Source organism: Pristiophorus japonicus, chromosome 1 (genome assembly GCF_044704955.1).
Source record: "Pristiophorus japonicus isolate sPriJap1 chromosome 1, sPriJap1.hap1, whole genome shotgun sequence".
NCBI classification, from domain to species: domain Eukaryota; kingdom Metazoa; phylum Chordata; class Chondrichthyes; family Pristiophoridae; genus Pristiophorus; species Pristiophorus japonicus.
The window spans coordinates 383,074,084-383,095,774 of record NC_091977.1 but is presented as its reverse complement, the minus strand read 5'-3'; the positions used below and the strand labels follow the sequence as shown (position 1 = coordinate 383,095,774).

Sequence of the window (21,691 nt, the reverse complement as noted above, 5' to 3'; positions counted from 1 at the left end):
TTAGATGCAGGAAGAATGTTCCCGATGTTGGGGAAGTCCAGAACCAGGGGTCACAGTCTAAGGATAAGGGGTAAACCATTTAGGACCAAGATGAGGAGGAATTTCTTCACTCAGAGAATTGTGAACCTGTGGAATTCTCTACCACAGAAAGTTGTTGAGGCCAGTTCGTTAGATATATTCAAAAGTGAGTTAGATGTGGCCCGTCCAACTAAAAGGATCAAGGGGTATAGAGAGAAAGCAGGAATGGGGTACTGAAGTTGCATGATCAGCCATGATCATATTGAATGGTGGGGCAGGCTCGAAGGGCCGAATGGCCTACTCCTGCACCTATTTTCTATGTTTTTTATGTTTCTATAACAATGGATGGGATTGCCTGAAGCACCCCAAACAATTAAAAAGGCTAAATAATATTTTTCTGACAGAGATTCTTATTTTGAAATAACTAAATGTTGACAGAAATATTGAAACGTGTGATTCTGCAGCAGTAACTGTTCATTTTGCAGTAAAGTCATCATTAATTTTGGTAGTTTAAATAACGCCTTATTGATACTGGGTTTTAATAAATAGAACAAAAATATTTGAAAATGCCACTGCAGAAATATTTGATTTTGTACTTTCTCTTCCTGAAGCCTCTTATTAGAAACTGTTTGGTTGTTGCTCACTAACTTAATTTAGTGTGAACTTTTGTTTTTGGATAAAGGTGAGGAAAAGGTTGTGAGATATCTTGCAAACATGTAATGGTTTGCATTCTGTTTGCTTTTGTTGTTCCATTCAGTAATCTCACTTTCCACATCAGTGGAATTCCCATGCTGGCAGTGAAGATATTTAACATTCTGCCTCCTGTTAAAATAATTGATAATTGATTTTAAGTGTTAGGAATTAGTGAGGGGAAAAGTAAAGGATCAGAGCCTCAGAGCTATGTTAATTTAAGCAGTTTAGAAGCACGAGAACCGTATCAAACTTCTCCTTGGTTGCATGAATGAAAAACCATGAGGCAACTCGTGAAGTATGAACCGCTATTGTTTCACTTCATGCTTAGAAAAAAAGAAACTTGTAGCTTTTTCAAAATGAATGTTGGAGCTTGATCTGTGTAGACTTTTTTTAATGTAATAGGAACTGGTACTTATTTGAGACAACTAAGTGGTGAACATCTTGTCTGTGTTGGTTTTAGTAATAGTGTAGTAAATTAAGTTAGCTAAGAATTATGCATGTAGCTTTATGTAAACTGTGTCATATTGAATGCAATATAACTAGTGCTGTACTAGTTTTGAATAACTCTAATTCAGTACAGATTATCTTTGTCGATCGGCACATTTCTTTCTGGTAAAATATATATTATAGATAATATGTGGTAACCATCAGCTTGTCGAGATGACAGGCAGCATTTTACAAGAAAAATCAGCTATTTTTTTATTGTGATTGGATGTTATCAGTGTCAACTAATCAGACTGCTTGACTGGTGAGCCAGAAGGCTACTAGAAACAACCAATCAGCGTTCTCCGACTGTTAGAAATGTTTTCAGATAAGGTGATGGTTTCTGAGAGTTGCAATTACGGGGGTGAATTTTAATTCGGAACAGATTTCCAGTGGGAAACGGCGCCAGTGAGTTAATTTCTTGCGGCAGGAGGCAACTACGGTCTCCTTCTGCCCTGAACGAGCAGGAGAAGAGCACAAAGTGACTGCAAGCAGGGGAAGGTCAAGTGGCCCTTGACTACCGATCAGCTTCCAGGTAGGTAGTAGGGAAGGGGTTTGGACGGGTCTCACCAGCAGGAGAGGAATGGGGTGGGGAGGGAGAGGGGCGGGGTGGTGGGGGGGAGTCTGCAGGGAGAGTCTGGGGCAGCAGAGGCTGCGACTTTCCTTGTGGGCTCCTCTGAGCCGCAAAGGGAATTTTCTGTCTTACCTGGAGGGCCTCTTTGTCATTCCCACCACCTCCCGATCAGCTTCAGCCTGACGGAAAGTTCCCGCTGAGGTGCAGATTAAAATGCATTTAGGTTCCTATTGATGTAATAGGATCCGGTTTGCATACATTACTGACTTAAATCAGTAACACCTTTGTTAAATTAGCAGACAGAGGAATTTAATATGAGCCTATGAGGAATTATCTAGCTTCATGTGTTAGAAAATATTGGAAATGCACAGCAGGTTGAGCAGCATCTAAAAGAGGGGAAAAAAACAGGTACATTTTTGGATGTGAGGCTTCATCAAAGTTCCATTCTACAGTTTTGTTTCAATGATATTGACTCACTTTTATCCTTCCTGAAGCTATTGAGAAGTAAAAATTGCTGAATTAAAATAGTTAAATTATCATCCTCTTGATTCATGTAATTCTGCACCTGCCTCTGGGCTATCAAAGGGTTTGGGACAGGGACAGATGTGATCGTGAGCCAGTTTTCTTGCATGAAGAATGCACTGCTGTTCGAGTTTATTGTAACTATGTAATGGCCCAGATTTTACTGTGGCAGGGCATCTAACCGCACTTACTGTGAGTTAGACTTGTCCTTGCACATTTAGGTTTTTAATTTTTTTCATGGCAAGTTGCTGAATGTGCAAGCTGATAACGGCACAGTGAGGGAAGCCGGGCATCTGGGACCTGAGTGAACAGGGTATCTTTTTAACCAATCAGATTGAAGGATTGAGAAATAAATGGAGGAAGTGTAAATTAGAGTGGGTGAATTCAATGTCAAATCAGATAAAGAGAGGGAAAGAAAGATTGGAATAAGAGAGAAAAAAGAAACAGAAAGGAGAAGTAAAACATTTTGTTTTCATTTTAAATTTGACATTTTTAAAATCTCCAACAATAAATACATGAAGGAATGAGACTCCACACTTTTAATAGTTAATTTTCAAAGCCAGAGAACTGACAGTAATTAACAGTTATCACATCATTAAATGAGTGCCTGCACTTGTAATGACAAGACTTATCTTCCCATGGCGAGTTTAGTTCGCATCTACTGTGCAAGTACAGGATCTTCACACCATTCAATCTATTTCAATGGCAAGGCAGACAGCGAGAAGCTGTTTTCGTGAAGCCAACGGTAGGGCAACGCAACTTTTGGATATTGGCATTTAACCGTGCATCTGCCCCTTGCCTGACATTGCTGTACTATCTACACATAAATTACGGCGAGTGCCATTAGCCTCACCATTATTTTTACAGCAAAATCTGGGCCATTGTTTTTAAATGTTGGGCAATGCTGGCAAGACCACATTCATTGCCCATCCCTAGTTACCTGAGTGGGCACCAACCATGGCGTGTGGGACTGAAGTCACACGTAGATCAGGCCAGGTTGGGGTGGCAGGTTTCCTTCTCTTGCAGGTGTAAAAGATTTCAGTTCATAAATTAACATGATGGCCCAGCTTTTCTAATTGTTACACCAATGGTAATCAATTTATTTCAGTGTGTTATCCATTGCTGTTATAGTCAGAAAATCTGGGTTGATATATCTGAGGTGACATTTACTGGATTCTGTAAAATTGTAATGAATCAGTTTTATTTTTGTACTTAAAGTACATCCAGGAGAAATTATTTTTGGCTTGAAAGTCAGGACTACAATAGGCTACAAAGCATTTGAATAAGCACTGAATAAAGTGTCAAAATTACAACTTTTGGGAATACCACAGGCTCTCCAGAACATAAGGCTGGGTTTTCCAATTCTGTGCTCACTTGGCTGTGATTTTCCATCCATTCACTTTACTGGACGGCAAATTATGGGCTGGTGGGTGCTACAGCAGAAACCCCTCCAGCCACAATCTCGTGCTTTCAACACCCCCATCACCATCCAGTAAATTCTAAACCCATCACTGCTGCAAACTGCACTTTTGCGTACATTTGGCTTTTCTTCAATAAGTGTTGGAATGTTGGGTATATCTGTAGCTTAAGTCACACCGCACTTTCAATCTAACACCTTGCATTCATGCCTGATGAAGCTTTGATCGGTTAGTGTTTTTGTTGCATTGTTACTTAAAAAAATCTCTGTTGGTCAGTTCTTGCCAGTTTTTAGGTTGTTAGAAATACAGTGATCACAGTCTCCAAAATTTCATGTCCAACAATGCTTACAAATAATGATAAACTTGTTTAAACTTTGAATTGAAATAATTAGAAACCAGAACGCAAATACATCAGTGTATTGCAACTGCTAAAATGCACCTCGACATAAATGCACTTGATGCAAACATATAGCACTTAACAAATGTGAGTTGATACTAGCTTTTGTCTACATTGGGATACTCTGCTCAATGGTCTAAATAAGATACATGCTGTTTGAGCACGTCACTGATCTTAGTCCAATAGATAGCTGGAGAGAACGAGCACAGCTACCACTGAAGCCTGCACCTGAATGAAACCTGTGCTATTCCAACCAGGAGAGAGCTCTGAACATGCTTCACACAGCCCTGGAGCCACTGGCAAAAATTACAGTGCATGTGTAACATGGCAAATGCTGACTCAGCTCCAACCCCAGAAGAAAATCCTTCAGGACAATGTTAACCCTGTCCACTCAGTGGAAATGCAGGGAGACAGTAGAGGCAGAGAGTGTAAAAACATTTAAGGGGGAATTGGATAGATATTTGAAGCAATGGGCAATTCTAATTTTGGGGACTGACATGTGGACTGCAGAGTCTCTTCTGTCCTGCACTATGTTTCTCGGTTAAGTTCTGACTGACCCAAATGAGATACACAGGCTCCGAATGGGACGTATGTTATACGGTCTTTCGGCTTTACTGCAAAGGAATATTTGGGAATTTCCTTGAAGCTGCCCCTACTCTGCCACTAGAACTTCGCCGAAAGTGTGGCAGAAACTCCGTAAATGCAGTTTCTGCCACATTTCCAATGAAGTTATGGCAGCGGAGCGGGAAGAGCCACAAGGAAATTCCTGGCTATATCGTTATAGAAGGTAATCATTTTTATCAAATGCTAAAAGCTGAACAGAATCTAACGAGTGCATCAGTGCAGCAAACTATGCCTTGCATTTGATGTGCTCCTGGACATAGACCACCAAGCAAGTGGGACCTCACACAGGATAGCTAGTTAGGTATGTGCTAGAAATTTCAACTGCAATGGCTGTGTTGAAGCTGACTAACCAGTGATCCTCTGCTGGAAAGTCCCATTGGATGATAGAAAGATAGAAACATAGAAAATAGGTGCAGGAGTAGGCCATTCGGCCCTTCGAGCCTGCACCACCATTCAATAAGATCATGGCTGATCATTCCCTCAGTGCCCCTTTCCTATTTTCTCTCCATACCCCTTGATCCCCTCAGCCGTAAGGGCCATATCTAACTCCCTCTTGAATATATCCAATGAACTGGCATCAACAACTCTCTGCGGCAGGGAATTCGACAGGTTCACAATTCTCTGAGTGAAGAAGTTTCTCCTCATCTCAGTCCTAAATGGCCTACCTCTTATCCTAAGACTGTGTCCCCTGGTTCTGGACTTCCCCAATATCGGGAACATTCTTCCCGCATCTAACTTGTCCAATCCTGTCAGAATCTTAAATGTTTCTATGAGAACCCCTCTCATCCTTCTAAACTCCAGTGTATAAAGGCCCAGTTGATCCAATCTCTCCTCATATGTCAGTCCAGCCATCCCAGGAATAAGTCTGGTGAACCTTTGTTGCACTCCTTCAATAGCAAGAATGTCCTTTCTCAGATTAGGAGACCAAAACTGAACACAATATTCCAGGTGAGGGCTCACTAAGGCCCTGTACAACTGCAGTTAGACCTCCCTGCTCCTATACTCAAATCCCCTAGCTATGAAGGCCAACATACCATTTGCCTTCTTCACCGCCTGCTGTATCTGTATGCCAACTTTCAATGACTGATGAACCATGACACCCAGATCTCGTTGCACCTCCCCGTTTCCTAATCTGCCGCCATTCAGATAATATTCTGCCTTCGTGTTTTTGCCCCCAAAGTGGATAACCTCACATTTATCCACATTATACTTTATCTGCCATACATTTGCCCACTCACCTAACCTGTCCAAGTCACCCTGCAGCCTCTTAGCGTCCTCCTCACAGCTCACACCGCCACCCATTTTTTTGTCATCTGCAAACTTGGAGATATTACACTCAATTCCTTCATCTAAATCATTAATGTATATTGTAAATAGCTGGGGTCCCAGCACTGAGCCCTGCGGGACTCCAATAGTCACTGTCTGCCATTCTGAAAAGGACTCGTTTATCCAGACTCTCTGCTTCCTGTCTGCCAACCAGTTCTCTATCCACGTCAGTACATTACCCCCAATACCATGCGCTTTGATTTTTCACACCAATCTCTTGTGTGGGACCTTGTCAAAAGCCTTTTGAAAGTCCAAATACACCACATCCACTGGTTCTCCCATGTCCACTCTACTAGTTACATCCTCAAAAAATTCCAGAAGATTTGTCAAGCATGATTTCCCTTTCATAAATCCATGCTGACTTGGACCGATCCTGTCACTGCTTTCCAAATGCGCTGCTATTTCATCCTTAATAATTGATTCCAACATTTTCCCCACTACTGATGTCAGGCTAATTGGTCTATAATTACCCGTTTTCTCCCTCCCTTTTTAAAAAGTTGTGTTACATTAGCTACCCTCCAGTCCATAGGAACTGATCCAGAGTTGATAGACTGTTGGAAAATGATCACCAATGCATCCACTATTTCTAGGGCCACTTCCTTAAGTACTCTGGGATGCAGACTATTAGGCCCCAGGGATTTATCGGCCTTCAATCCCATCAATTTCCCCAACACAATTTCCCGCCTAATAAGGATATCCTTCAGTTCCTCCTTCTCACTAGACCCTCGGTCCCCTATTACTTCCGGAAGCTTATTTGTCTTCCTTTGTGAAGACAGCACCAAAGTATTTGTTCAATGGTCTGCCATTTCTTTGTTCCCCATTATAAATTCACCTGAATCCGACTGCAAGGGAACTACGTTTGTCTCCACTAATCTTTTTCTCTTCACATATCTATAGAAGGCAAATGGCATGTTGCTGAATAAGGCCCTCCACCGTTGAATAACCTCCTGTTGGGAGCAGGGGCAGGGCTTGATTTGCATAGGAAATCTGTTTCCAACTTGCAGCCACCCAGATTCAGAGGCTGGCAGACTGCGGCCAGGTAGACCTGCAGCACTAGGCCGCAGAGCGGAGGGAGGGATTGCGTGGGGCTGTGTGTGGTTGGGGCATGGTGCCGGTGGAGCACAAGGGGCCGGAGAAGCACGGGCAGGGGAGTGGAAAGCACATCACGGACCAGGAGCATCATCGGAGGAGTATGTGGGGGGCATGGGGTGGGGTAAAGTTCATCGGGGGGCCTGGAACATCATTGAGGAGCAGAGGAGCAGGGACGGTTGGCGGAAGAGCATGATCGTGGGGCTAGGAGCTCATCAGAGGGCTGCAGCATTATTTGGAGGGCTGAAGGAGCAAGGGAGGAAGGCAGACGACGTCGGGAGGCCGGATAAGCAGGGAGTGGACCTCGTGGGGGGGAATCGGAGGCCTGGGAGGGCGATCGGAGTGCTTGTAGGGGTGTCTCCAATTGCAGTGGACGCTGGATCCATAGGTTAAGTGTAAAGGTATTTACCTCCTGGATCCAACAATCCTCGCCTTCCATTAGCTGATGGGTTTCACGAGGCCTGCAAAACCAGACCAGCTAATGTTAAATTAAAAATGGTGGTTAATTCTGAGGCATGCCAAACTTATTATAATATTTAAATGTAGTACCCATCTCCAATGTGGGACCCACCTCCTGGGCTGTCCGTCCCCCATCCTGCCTCCTTTAAAACCAGAAGTGAACGGATTTGAAGTGGGTTCTGGTCGGGATTCAGATTTTTAACACATTAACTTCCCACCCACCTATTTTGGGGCGTTAAAATTCCCCCCATTGTATCGGCTCAAACACAAAACTGGCCACTTGGGTCAGGTAGCAGAGTGTTGCCGGCATCAAATAACTGAACGCCAGCATGATCAGTATCTTCAGAAATAAGAAAATAAATATAATATCCGTAAAACATGAAAAAAGTTAATTACTGAGAAAGGATGACTTACATTTATATAACGACTTTTACCACCACCGGCTATCTCAAAGCGCTTTACAGCCAATGCAGTACTTTTGGAGTGTAGTCACTGTTGGAATGTAGGAAGTGTGGCGGCCAATTTGCGCAACAATGTGATAATATTCATATAACCTGTTTTTGATGTGTTAATTGAGGGATACATATTGGCCATTATCATAGACACATAGAAACATAGAAAATAGATGCAGGAGTAGGCCATTCGGTCCTTCGAGCCTGCACCACCATTCAATATGATCATGGCTGATCATGCATTTCAGTACCCCATTCCTGCTTTCTCTCCATATCCCTTGATCCCTGAGCTATCAAGGCCACATCTAACTCCCTTTTGAATATATCTAACGAACTGGCCCCAACAACTTTCTGTGGTAGAGAATTCCACATGCCCACAACTCTCTGAGTGAATAAGTTTCTCCTTAGCTCGGTCCTAAATGGCTTACCCCTTATCCTTAGACTGTGACCCCTGGTTCTGGACTTCCCCAACATCGGGAACCTTCTTCCTGCATCTAACCTGTCCAATCCCGTCAGATTTTTATATATTTCTGTGAGATCCCCTCTCATTCTTCTAAATTGAATACAAGCCTAGTCGATCCAGTCTTTCTTCATATATCAGTCCTGTCATCCCGGGAATCAGTCTGGTGAACCTTCGCTGCACTCCCTCAATAGCAAGAATGCCCTGCCTCAGATTAGGAAACCAAAACTGAACACAATAGTTAAGGTGTGGCCTTATCAAGGCCCTGTACAACTGTAGTAAGACCTCCCTGTTCCTATACTTGAATCCTCTCGCTATGAAGGCCAACATGCCATTTCCCTTCCTCACCGCCTGCTGCACCTGTATGCCAACCTTCAATGACCGATGTACCATGACACCCAGGTCTCGTTGCACCTCCCCCTTTACCAATCTGTCACCATTCAGATAATAATCATCATAGGCAGTCACTCGCAACGAGGATGACTTGCTTCCATGCCAAAAGGGATGAGTTCACAGGTGTTTCAATGAAGGACCTAATATTCCAGATCCCGAACTACATCTCGAAGGGTGGAAGATGCCTGTGCATGGATTTTTTTAACGTCTGGTGGTCGTTGCACATCAGCCACCACACGGGCTTTAAAGAGCTAGGTCTTGGTCCAGTGGCAAGGATTACCCAAGACGACTGGAGACCTGCTCTGCTGCACGGGCCTCGTGTGCACACATATCGCAGTGTGGGCTGGCCCGTGCTGCCTCTGGGCCCTCGCCTCTCCTGGCCTCGAACTCACACCTTTCCCGGGTCCCGATCACATCCCTCTACATTCTCTCGCCGCTCCTTCGGCCCGACCTTACCGCTCCTGCTGTACCTGCCCACTCTCTAATCACTGACCTGGACCTTGATGATGCCCCTCTTCGCTGCTATCGCCCTCCTGCACCAGCTCGCGCTTTACCTTGAAGTGGTACAGCGCCATGCTGTCCAGGGCCCGCCGCTAGCCGCTCCTTTTATGGCCCCGATCTGCCGCCGAAGGTCTCTCTCAGGTCGGGGCCGCCATGCTGTCCAGGGAACAGGACACCAGGGATAACTCCCCTGCTCTTATTCGAAATAGTGCCATGGGATCTTTTATGTCCACTTGAGAGAGCAGATGGGGCTTCGGTTCAACCCCATATCCGAAAGGCGGCACCTCCGACACTGCTGCACTCCCTCAGTACTGCACTGGAATGCCAGCCTAGATTTTTGTGTTCAATTTTTATCATTTTAAAATTTAATTCCCATTTGTAAGATTTATGGGAATGAATTACATTTTTAAATAATAAAAATGTTCCTATTTTAAAAGCCGGGGATTCCAACTTTGCCTTCAATCCCTTCTCCATTTCATTTGAAGGTTATGCAAAAAAGATGATCTTAGCATGGAATCTATTTTGCATCCTGTGCTCACTCATCACATGTAAAGGGTTAATTTTCCAAACGTGTTCTGCTGCCGGTGAGCCGCACCTGCTGCAATTTCCGATAAGTGCCCCTGGTGGGCGAGGCTCCTTGCTGGAAGGATGAAGTCAGAGAAGGACTCTGTCAAACAAATCGCATTGCTGATAATACTGCATTTATTTGCAGAGTTTTTTGCTCTTGTGGTTTAGATGCAGAACTTTCTTTGTTTGTTTGCCAACGTCTCCATGACAACAGAGACAAAACTAAACGCACGTCTATTGTTAAATTTGTGCTTGAGAATATGTTCACTGGGTGTGGAGGAGGCCATATGGTGGTATCCTCACTCAGGTCTCCAGTTGCTCTGCTTCTCTTTGTCCATACAGAAGATGAGGTAAAGGGCTTTGTTTTTTTTTTAATTATCCATTCTCCGGATGTGGGCGTTGCTGCAAGGCTGGCATTGATTGCCCATCTTTACTTGGCTCGAGAATTTGGTGGTGGGCCTTCTCCTTGATACAACTGAGTGGCTTCATATGCCATTTGAAAAGGCAGCTAAGTGTCGACCACCTTGGTGTGGGACTGGAGTCACATATAGGCCACTCCGGGTAAGGATGACAGATTTCCTTCCCTGAAGCACTGAGCTTTTAATGACTGATGCCAGCTTTTTATTTCCAGATTTAGAAAAAACTGAATTCAAATGTTCAAACTACCATGGTCTGATTTGAACTTGCATTCTCTGGATTACCACCTACCACTCCCAGGCACGCTGTCACGTGAAGCTTTACCTCTCCTGCACCTGCTTCTCCCTCTTTTTACTTCACAGCAAACTCATGTTCACCTAAAGCTGCAGTTTGCTGTTCCCAGGCACATCCCTTTTAGTTAGTTTTGTACATTTTTCTTGCTAACACTGTCCCTTCCTCTCCCATACTCCTGACCACCCTTCAACCTGTGCATCTTTTACAGGCAACACAAAAGGGCTAAACTGTTTGGCCTAGAAGTTCAATGATGCCGCACCCATTTTACAAACATAAAACAGCTGCCAAAGCCTCCAATAAGGTGGGTGGTATGCATACACACATTTTGAGCCAGAAATGCGCCACCTGTCAAATTGTTATAGACATCAAAAGAGACCTCCAGGGCCCATGCCTGAACCAGGCTCTTTGCATATGGAAATAAGAGGCTTGGTGTATATTTGATGCCTCCTTTATCAAATTAGATTGCCCTGAACATAGCCTGCATCAGACCAGTTACGCTATGGAAACTAGGTCTACACGTGGTCTAACCAGTGTCCTTAAAGGGTCCACTGAAAGCTGCCACCAAAAAGAAAGGTTGTGAATTTGTTGAATGTGTCCAGGATAGTTTTCTACAACAATATGTCCTAGAGGCAACACGGGGGAAAGCCATATTAGATTTATTAATGAGTAACGGGCCAGATTTAGTTAACAGTGCCAGCCTGGGCTCGATGGGCCTCGCTGGACAGACTTAACATGGCCAAACACTGTAAAATCACTTGTACGGAGTGGGATGGAGCCGGCAGTGGGTAGGGAACGCACTACGGATGTCACCCACCTCGCTCCCCCCTCAGCCTAAAATTCTAGGTTTAGATAAGCTCAAATTCAATAGGATGAGGCAGAGACTATCTACAGTAAACTGGGCAAATCTGTAAAAAGGTAAAATGACAGAAGATAAGTGGGAGATGTTCAAAAAATAATTTAATGTGATATTTCACAAGTTTATACCCCTGAGGGGCAAGAGCTCTACCTGCCAAAGAAAAACCCAGCCATGGATGACTAAAGAAATAAGGGATATCATAAAACTAAAAGCAAAAACATTCAAAAAATAGCACAGGTCCTGGATAATGGGAAAGATAAAAGAACAGCAAAGGATAACAAAACAGAAAGAGCTACAAAAGGGAGTATGAAAAGAAACTTGAAAAGGATATCAAAATCAATACAAAAATGTTTTCAATTACATTAAGAAGAAAAGGGTAGTCAAGAGCTATGTTGGCCCCTTAAAAACTGATATTGTCAATGATAATAAGGAAATGGCAGATATGTTGCATAATTACTTTGTGTCAGTATTTACAGTAGAGGAAAATCCCAAGGAAACTAATATTGAATCGAGAACAGGGGCGTAAGTAAAATAACAGTAATGAAGAAATAATGGCACTAAAGAGTAACAAATCCCCAGGACCTGATGGTTTCCATCCAGGGGTTTTAAAGGAAGTAGGTGAGCACATTGCAGATGCCCAAACTATAATCTTCCAAAGTTCTCTTGATTCAGGAACCATTCCTTTAGATTGGAAAATCACGCATGTCACTCTGCTATTTAAGAATGACGAGAGAGGGAAAGCAGACAATTACAGACCAGTTAGCCTAGCATCTGTTGTCTGGAAATTACTAGAATCTATGGGCCCAAATTTGGCCCTCCCGTTTTTTCGGTGCACTCACGTGAGATGCGCCGACTTCCTACGATCCAAACGGCGCCAAAAAGATGTCCCAGAATTCTGGCCCCTCTGCCGACTCTCACAGGGCTTAGTGTGACGTGGCGAGTCCATTGGGGTGCGGAGCTAAGGCCTTGCGTCTAAAAGAGTGCCAGCAGCTGTCCACATGCGCAGTAGAGCATTCGCGCATGAGCAGTAGCTCCTCCCATGATTGTGATGATGCGTGCCTGCAGCGTGGGACCCAACACATCCTGCCCCTATCCCGGGCTGAGTGGCCTGCTGGCCGCTGCCTTCCCTCGGAGAAAAGTCAAGTCCGTCGGAGAGAAGTCAAGTCCCTCGAAGAGAGCAGTTAGTCCACGGAGAGAGCAGTCAATCCTCGGAGAGAGTAGTCAGTCCACGGAGAGAAGTCCTGGAAGTTGTCGGAGAGAAGTCATCAGAGAAAAGTCCTGGAAGTTGTCGGAGAGAAGTCATCAGAGAAAAGTCCTGGAAGTGGTCGGAGAGAAGTCCTCAGAGGGAAGTCCTGGAAGTGGTCGGAGAGAAATCCTCAGAGGGAAGTCCTGGAAGTGGTCGGAGAGAAATCCTCAGAGGGAAGTCCTGGAAGTGGTCGGAGAGAAGTCCTCAGAGGGAAGTCCTGGAAGTGGTCGGAGAGAAGTCCTCAGAGGGAAGTCCTGGAAGTGGTCGGAGAGAAATCCTCAGAGGGAAGTCCTGGAAGTCCTCGGAGAGAAGTCCTGGAAGTCCTCGGAGAGAAGTCCTCGGAGAGAAGTCCTCGGAGAGTCCTCGAGAGAGTTGAAGTCGGAGAGAGTCGGAGAGGAATCGGAGTCGGCCCGCTGACTTCATGGGCCGAGTCAGGAAGGTAGGAATTTTATTTATTATTGAAGATTTTTATGCTTCTTGAATGTTGTTGTGAAGGTGTTTAGTGCTTTTCAAGGTCGTCTCCACTCCTCCCCCCCCCCGCCCCATCTCTGGCTATCTGCGCTGATTTCTTAACGCTCCGCAAGGGTTTTCTGTGGCCACATACGCTGGCCAAAGTTAGTTTGGAGCAACTATTAGCTGTCCAAACTGGCTTAAATGGTCAAAATGGTGTAGGTGGCTGGTAACAGCTCCTTTTGAAAAAAAAAAATGAAACAAAAAAAATCCTAACTAACTCACTTACACTGGCACAAATTAAATGTGCAGAATGTGGATTTTTAAGATACTCCAAAAAAATCAAATTGCTCCAAAAAAAATGGAGCAACTCCTGAGCAAATTTGGGCCCTATAATTAAGGATAGGGTGACTGAACACCTTGAAAATTTAATCAGAGATCATGGATTTGTGAAAGGTAGGTCATGCCTGATGAATCAGATTGCATTTTTTGAAGAAGTAACTAAAGTAATAGACAGAGTTATGTCTACAGATGTTATTTATGTGGACTTCCAGAAGGCATTTGATAAAGTCCCACATAAGAGACTAGTAACTAATGTAGAACCCCATGGAAGTGAGGACAAGTTATTGGCCTGGTTAGGAAATTGGCTGAGTGGCAGGAGACAGAGAGTACGGATAATAGGTAGGACCTGGGGGTCCTTGTGCATGAAACACAAAAAGTTGGTATGCAGGTACAGCAAATAATCAGGAAGGCAAATGGAATGTTGGCCTTTATTGCAAGGGGGATAGAGTATAAAAGCAGAGAAGTCCTGCTACAACTGTACAGCGTATTGGTGAAGCCACACCTAGAGTACTGCATGCAGTTTTGGTCTCCGTATTTAAGGAAGGATATATTTGCATTGGAGTCTGTTCAGAGAAGGTTCAGTAGGTTGATTCCGGAGATGAGGGAGTTGACTTATGAAGATAGGTTGAGACTATACTCATTGGAATTCAGAAGAATGAGAGGTGATCTTATCGAAACATATAAGACAATGAGGGGGCTCGACAAGGTGCATGCAGAGAGGATATTTCCACTTATAGGGGAAACTAAAACTAGGGGGCATAGTCTCAGAATTAGGGGCCATCCATTTAAAACTGAGATAAGGAGGAATTTCTTCTTTCAGAGGGTTGTAAATCTGTGGAATTCTCAGCCACAAAGAGCTGTGGAGGCTGAGTCATTGAATATATTTAAGGCAGAGATAGACAGATTTTTGAGCGATAAGGAAATAAAGGATTGGGAAGTGGAACTGAGTCCATGATCAGATCAGCCATGATCTTATTGAATGGCGGAGCAGGCTCGAGGGGTCAAATGGCCTACTCCTGCTCTTATTTCTTATGTTCTTATGTTCTTATTCAAATTGGCCTGCAGGAATCTGTGTTGGGGCCTCAACTATTCACAGTATTTATTAATGACTTAGATGATGACATAGAAAGTACATTGATCATTGAGTAGGTTGGGCCTCAACTCATTGGAATTCAGAAGAATGAGAGATGATCTTATCAAAACGTATAAGATTATGAGGGGGCTTGACAAGGTGGATGCAGAGAGGATGTTTCCACTGATGGGGGAGACTAGAACTAGAGGGCATTATCTTAGAATAAGGGGCCGCCCATTTAAAACAGAGATGAGGAGAAATTTCTTCTCTCAGAGGGTTGTAAATCTGTGGATTTCGCTGCCTCAGAGAGCTGTGGAAGCTGGGACATTGAATAAATTTAAGACAGAAATAGACAATTTCTTAAATGAAAAGGGAATAAGGGGTTATAGGGAGCGGGCAGGGAAGTGGATCTGAGTCCATGATCGGATCAGCCATGATCGTATTAAATGGCAGAGCAGGCTCGAGGGGCCATACGGCCTACTCCTGCTCCTATTTCTTATGGTCTTATGTTCTTATATCCAAATTTGTCGATGACAAAGATAGGCTGCATTGCAGGAAGTATAAATGAAAGCATAAAATTACAAAAGGATATTGATAGATTGTGAATGGGCGAAACTGTGGCAAATTGATTTCAATGTAGACAAATGTGAAGTCATCCACTTTGGACTCAGAACAACTTTCTAAATGGTGAAAAACTAAAAACAGTGGAGATCCAAAGAGACTTATGGGTCCAGGTTCATAGATCATTAAAATGTCATGAACAGGTACAGAAAATAATCAAAAAGGCTAAAGGAATGCTGGCCTTTATATCTAGAGGACTAGAATACAAGGGGGTAAAAGTTATGCTGCAGCTATACAAAGCCCTGGTTGGACCGTACCTGGAGTATTGTGAGCAGTTCTGGGCACCACGCCTCAGGAAGGATATATTGGCCTTGGAGGGAGCCAAGCGAAGGTTTACCAGAATGATACCCGGACTTCAAGGGTTAAGTTATGAGGAGCAATTACATAAATTAGGGTTGCATTCCATAGAATTTAGAAGATTAAGGAGTGATCTGATTGAAGTTTTTAAAATATTAAGGGGGACAGATAGAACAGATAGAGAGAGACTATTTCTGCAGTTGGGAATTCTAGGACGAGGGGGCATAGCTAAAATTAGAGCTAGACCTTCCAGGAGTGAAATTAGGAAACACTTCAATACACAAAGGGTGGTAGAAGTTTGGTAGTCTCTCCGCAAATGACAATTGATGCTAGATCAAGGTTGATAGCCAAAGTTATTAAGGGATATGGGCCAAAGGCTGGTATGTGGAGTTGGGTTGCAGATCAGCCATGATCTTATTGAATGGTGGAACAGACTCAAGGGGCTGAATGGCCTACTCCTGTTCCTATGTTCCTATATTCCTACGTTAACCTCCATTTTGTGTTTGTGTTTAACTGTAGCTTGTCGGCTTTTGCATACCTCGTAAAACTCGCCAGCTACAGCAAGGTGAGGACTGCTGCATCCAGAAGCCCCCCCACCACCATGAGGGCTCCAATTGCCTTCCCAGACTCTGCGCATGCCCTCCCCACCGATGATCCTCAGGCCTGCCCTGATGCTTCGCCACCACCTCACACCCCCCTTCCCCTCCCCCCCACAACCATCACCATTATGATCTTTGGTCCGGCCCACATGCTTCCCACCCGACAACCCCCCCACCCCCTGATCCTCCTGCCCCGATCGTTGCTTCTCTACCTCCCTCCCACCCTACCCCACCCAAATTCCTGGACTATTTCAAACATTTCTGCTCCAAAATTTCAGACTCATGAAAGCATCTGTGGTGGATATAGTATCTGCTGCAGTAAAATCTTTTTACAGGGCAATATGATTGTTTATAAAATCTAGAATAAAGTTTGTATCAGCAGATACAAACTTTGTGATGATTTCATATTGTTCCGTCTTGCATATAGTGCATGGTGAAGAAAGTGTCTACAAGATACCTTCACATGACGACACAGCCCCTTAATTGATCCAGTGGGGAAAGCCTGGAAATTATGGTGGTGTAATTGCACTTTTGTCAAATTGCTCTTTCTCCTTTGGCGATAACCAAGGTAAAATAGATGGGTCAATGTTACCACTAAAATAATGGTGAGAAATTTGATAGAGGTGCATTAAGTACTGCCAATAATATTTACGTCATAATATGGGATTAAATACCTAACTGTGCAAAAGAAGCATGCTGATTTAATAAATTTACATCCCAGAGATTTAGTATTAAATCTCTGGGTTGTAACAGGGTGAGTATTCGAAAAAATATTCAGCAGCCTTAGTCTGGTGACTTTGCCTTTCTCGTCGTTCATAAAAATTGGCTTTAGTTGAACATCCTCAGCAGCAAGTACTTTACAACTCTTGAGGGAAAAACAGCCCTGATTAGTACCATGGACAAGCCAATAGGTCACATATCATTATGATATTTTTAATGCAATGTCTTGGTTTTGGAGACTACATGGAGAGGTGTCAATGATAGAATATCACTGCAAATTTGCTGATCTAAAGTTGCAAAAGTGTTTTCTGCAGCTACCACTTCCTCTATTGTGATTAGTCAACTAAGTCCAAAAGAGTTTGGAGCAGAAGATCTTTGGTTCTATCTGAATTATATCTGAATGAATAATACCATTCACTTTGTTTCAGTCTTCAGATTATTTGCTAGCTTGCTTGTCATTTCTAATGCATGTAGCTATACAATCAGACAGATGTACAAGCCAAACAAACCATTAACAGGAAGTGGCCTTTTGGATTACTTGTGCCAGTAATTAAGGCCGAGTTGTACTTTAACAGAATAACTACAGTCATAAATGGTATATGATTACAGTTTGATTTAATTTGCTATTAATGTGAAGTAAGCACAGTGAACTAGATCTTCCCAGTGTAGTTAGCTATGTTAACTGCCAGCAATACTGTGACATAGAAATGATACCAGGTTTATAGTTTCCTTATCTTTCTTTGGTGCCAGTAATAGAGATCTTGTCTGGACTTAAGAAAAAGGCTAGCCAATATTCAATGAGGCAGTCAGAGGTATTATCAACTTGCCACCTGATTTTCTCCTTGCATGTTAGGTGGTAATATTGGTAAGGTCAAGAGAATTTAGTTCTATCACTATTCTATGGGAATACATTTATTGTGTATCTCCTGGCTTTAAATGGCAATGTATCTTAGGAACATTGGTGTTGTGAGAGAAAAAAAGAACCAAGATCCATCTAGTTTGCCTTCCACTATCCTGGTAGTCACACCATGCAGCAATAATGGAGTTGTTGACTAATTATAGCAACCAATCTCTCTCAATTAGTCTACAATAGACCGAGGCATGGATCCAAAGTCACCTGTTCCTCCCAAGTATGCTACACCTACCACATATCATGTTTCACATATATTCTATCCCAAAATGTTATTTTCTAAAATACATCTATCTAATTTACATTTGAATGGATTAATACGACCTGCTTCCATCATTGCTCCAGCGAGCCTGTTCTATAGATTGAGCACTTGCACACTGAAATAATGGGGGGAATTTTAATCCCCCTACGATGATCGTGAGAGGGTCAGTTGGGGAGTTGGTTCATTCGGCAAATTTGCGAAACGCGACGCCAACTCACCACAAACACGGCTAGTTCCGTTTTAACCGCAGTGGGTTTGGGAGCATCCAAGTAACCCACTCTGGAGAGGTGGGTCCAAGATTATAATACGTAAATGAGGCTCCACTCCTGATATTTTGGCAGTGATTTAAATTTAATGCTCACCAGCTGGGTCTCCCAGGGCTCGGAAACCCGACTGGTAAAGGCAGGCAGGAGCAAGCGGATCCATTAGGTAAGTGCTTTTTATAGAGCACTGTTCATCCAGGTCCCTCAAGCAAATCTAATGCCACTCCCCCGTCCCAAACTCGTGATGCATCCTGGTCCCTCCTCCCTCCAGTTTGCCAGTCCGAACCCGCCCCCCCCCCCCCTCCACCCAGCAACCCTTACTGTTTCACGGTTTCCGGGGACTGTTCTAGGCTGCAGCCTTCTACCACAGGCATTCTCGCCCGGCAGCCGGCCAGTCTCTCAATCTGGGTGGGAGACGGAGTAAAAAAATGATAATGAGGTCCTGTTGTTAAATTCGTCAAGACACCCACGATCCCGGCATTTCCCCTCACAAACATGCACCCCCACTCCCTCCCCACAAGTATCGGGCCAATGTTTCCGCAGATTATTTAAAAAATTTATTCCATTTCAAGTACAGGCCGTATCCTCTGTTTCTGCTGTTCTGGACAAAGTGAAACACTTGTCAGGATCTACATTATTTCGTCATTTAGAATCCTAAACACAGCAATCATATAACCTCTGAACCTTCTATTTTTCAGTAAGAACTTGCGCAAGTTACATAATCGTTGCTCTTAATCCAATCCCTCCATGACCTCAATCATTCTGGTTGCACTCTTCTGTATCCTTTCAGTAGCTGCAATGTAGCCTTTGTGTACTGCATAGACCAGAACTCTACGCAGTATTCTAAATGGTAGGAAATCCTTACTCCTTCGGCTTAATATTGAACTTTTAATTCATCCCAATATCTGATTTTTGTTTTACTTACTGCCACCGAACATTTTTAGGATAGCTTCAATTTATTGTCAATCGGGACCACTAGATCTCTTTCATTTTCCAAGCACCTTATTTCCTTTCCATTTAAGTAATAGCCCATTCTTTGTCCCCATGTGAAGAACTATGCATTTCCCTACATTGAATTTCATCTTCCACCTGTCTGCCTAATTCCCAAGAATTTCAAATCCTCCTGTAGCTTATTCAGCAGAGATATTGTTGTGTCGTTCCCCTTTGCTTTTATCCATGTGTGCTGAATACCTCTTTGGTTCAGGTTGCTGCCACATCCCAAGGCAAAAAAAATCCATTAATCCCATTGGGCAGAAATTTGCATGTGTTTACAGTTCTTATTTCCTTATTGCTACAAAGGGAAAATGACAGAACTGAGCAGAAGTGGATTTCCCACCAGCACCAGTCCCCAGATATGTACTTCAAGAATTTTCAACAGCTTCATAATATTAATAGAAGTCATTGGTTATATTTAACCACAAGATAGTTTTGGATGAAAAAGACTCTTTTGCCCATTTGATTTTATCCTTCCAGAATACATAAGAAACATAAGAAATAGGAGCAGGAGTAGGCCATTTGGCCTCTCGAGCCTGCTCCACCATTTAATAAGATCATACCCTACCATCTGTATATTATATATAAATGTGTGTGTATATATATATATCTATATAAGCCTCCCTGAAAAAGTGCAACAAACCCACTGACATCTGGGAGTCCCTGACCAAAGATCGCCCGAAGTGGAGGAAGTGCATCCGGGAGGGAGCTGAGCACTTCGAGTCTCATCACCGAGAGCATGCAGAAATCAAGCACAGGCAGCGGATAGAGCTTGCGGCAAACCTGTCCCACCCACCCTTCCCTCAACGACTATCTGTCCCACCTGTGACAGGGACTGTGGTTCTCGTATTGGACTGTTAAGCCACCTAAGGACTCATTTTTAGAATAAAAGCAAGTCTTCCTCGATTCCGAGGGACCGCCTATGATGAAGATATGTATATATATATCAGTGTGTATGTGTATCTAGCTGCTTCTTAAGTAAGTCTCATCATCATAGGCAGTCCCTCAAAATCGAGGAAGACTTGCTTCCACTCCAAAAATGAGTTCTTCGGTGACTGGAGTCCAATACGGGAATTACAGGTGGGACAGACAGTCATTGAACGAAAGGGTGGGTGGGACTGGTTTGCTGCACACTCCTTCCACTGCCTGCGTTGGCTTCTGCATGCTCTCGCGACGAGACTCGAGGTGCTCAGCGCCCTCCTGGATGCACTTCCTCCACGTAGGGCGGTCTTTGGCCAGGGACTCCCAGGTATCGGTGGGGATGTTGCACTTTATCAAGGAGGCTTTGAGGGTGTCCTTGAAACATTTCCTCTGCCCACCTTGGGCCCGCCTGCCGTGTAGGTGTTCCGAGTAGAGCGCTTGCTTTAGGAGTCATGTGTCAGGCATGATAACAACGTGGCCCGCCCAGCGGAGCTGGTCAAATGTGGTCAGTACCTCGATGCTCGGGATGTTGGCCTGGTCAAGGACACTAATGTTGGTGTGTCTGTCCTCCCAGGGGATTTGCAGGATCTTGCTGAGACATCGTTGGTGGTATTTCTCCAGCGATTTGTGGTGTCTGCTGTATATGGTCCATCTCTGAGCCATACAGGAGGGTGGGTATCCCTATAGGCCTGTACAACATGAGCTTGGTGGCAGATTTAAGGTCCTGATCTTCGAACACTCTTTTCCTCAGGCGGCCGAAGGCTGCGCTGGCGCACTGGAGGTGGTGTTGAATCTCGTCGTCGATGTCTGCCCTTGCTGATAATAGGCTCGCGAGGTATGGAAAGTGGACCATGTTGTCCAGGGCCGTGTCGTGGATCTTGATGACTGGGGGGGCAGTGTTGTGTGGCGGGGACAGGCTGGTGGAGGACCTTTCTCTTACGGATGTTTAGCGTAAGGCCCATGCTTTCGTACGCCTCAGTGAAGGTGTTGACTATGACTTGGAGTTCAGTCTCTGAATGTGCGCAGACGCATGCTTCATTTGCGTACTTTAGCTCGACAACAGAGGTTGGGACGGTCTTGGATCTGGCCTGGAGACGACGAACAGGTTGAACAGGTTCCCACTGGTTCTGTAGTTTAGTGTCCTGGTGTTAAGAATTATTTCAGACATCTGTTCTTTTATTTGTTGTTTGAATATGGTTGAGTCCAGCTCCTCGGCTTCAACCACTATTAATCATTTTCTATGTAAAGAAATACTTTCAGACTTGCTCTTCAAAATTTTAAACCTGCCCCCTCTTATCGAGAAATCAGTTGGCTCCCACGCTAGTGCCAATATGTGCAGATTGGCGCAAGACCCTGTGCCCAGAAATTGGTATATGTTGTGTCTGTTATACGCCTGAAAAACTCCAAAACATATACCAAGTTCTACACGAGAAATGTTTTTAAGCAAGCACT

At 44.0% G+C, this 21,691-nt stretch overlaps 1 protein-coding gene across 3 annotated transcripts in view; it reads left to right on the top strand.

Moving 5' to 3' along the window:
- LOC139259658 (hepatocyte nuclear factor 4-gamma-like) overlaps positions 1 to 21,691 on the top strand; it is a 180,840-nt gene that overhangs the window by 92,428 nt on the left and 66,721 nt on the right. The window lies entirely within an intron of this gene.